Here is a 1286-nt window from a genome sequence, read left to right on the forward strand (position 1 = left end):
TTATGTATGGAAGGAGGGGCATATGCACTAGGGGGCCAGTGCCCCAGTAAAGCTTTGTGCCTAGCAACGCCCCTAGTATGGAGGAATATTGACACGTTTTTTGTGGACTTTTATGGACCTTTCTGCCTCGGGCGCCATAGACCTCCATTATTTGAATGTCAGCAGACAGCAGGAAGCCTCCCAGATCTCCAGATGCATTTGAGATATCAAAAAAGTACCCCAGAGTGTTGTTCAGCATGGGGGTGAGTAGAAAATGAAGGCTAATCATGTTCTGGGTGTACTATTCCTTTAAGATACACCCCTCCTCATTTGCATAATGAGGCAGAAATGCAGACAGAAATGTAAATACGACAGGCAGAAATAAATAGTGTTGAAGAAATAAATAGGGTAAAAAAAATACAAAGGAAGAATAAATCAGACAAAATATTATAACATGCACATAAATAAATATTTAAAGAAATAAGTAAGTTGAATAATATAATGAACAATAAATAAATAAGGTAATTATTACGAAGGCAAATAAACAAAGAAGCCCAATTATGGCAAGATTGGTCCTCCATAAGCAGCAACATCAGAGATGTGCAAAATGACTGCAGCATGTTATTTAGACAGGAATATTCTAATGATTTTTATTCAATAAAATAATTTAACGTATAACTTTTTTTCTCCATCTGCCCGCCACCCCCTTGGGGGCTGCGGTCCCCACTTTGAAAACCAGGGGCCCAGTAAACTAGCTAGCGGCTACAGTAATTTTAGTCTGCGAGTGGTCTAGCCTCAATGCCCCAGGCCCTAGAACTGGCGGGCCAATCATAACGCAGAGATGTGATCTGAATTTCTGGATGCAAAGCTTGCAGGGTTTTGAGGCTGGGACGACAACGCTGCATGACGCTGGAGAAAGCACTACAAGGAAGATGGCAACAACTATTGAACAGTTCTAGTTTGACTCAGCTTTGGAATCAGTTCTGGAAGGATTAGACTTGGGGTTTTCGATGAAACGTGAGCAGGAAGAGGCTCTACGCTCATTGATTTTTAAGAAGAACGTATTCGCCGTTTTACCGACAGGCTGTTTGTTTACACTCCCCCACCAACTTTCTGTCGCCCTTCCTATGTCAGAGTCAGTTGCCCTCATTGGTTAGAGCGTTGGCCAATAGGCACAGACTGTGTTGGTCACATGGTCAGTAACCCCACACTCAGCCACTTTTTCATAAGTTTAAAATCACAGTAGCATAAATATATTGGTTTGTTTATTTTGACAATATTGAAGACATTAGTTCCAATTGTAGCGC

The sequence above is a fragment of the Cyprinodon variegatus genome, unplaced genomic scaffold, assembly GCF_000732505.1.
Source record: "Cyprinodon variegatus isolate N-32 unplaced genomic scaffold, C_variegatus-1.0 Scaffold415, whole genome shotgun sequence".
NCBI lineage: Eukaryota > Metazoa > Chordata > Actinopteri > Cyprinodontiformes > Cyprinodontidae > Cyprinodon > Cyprinodon variegatus.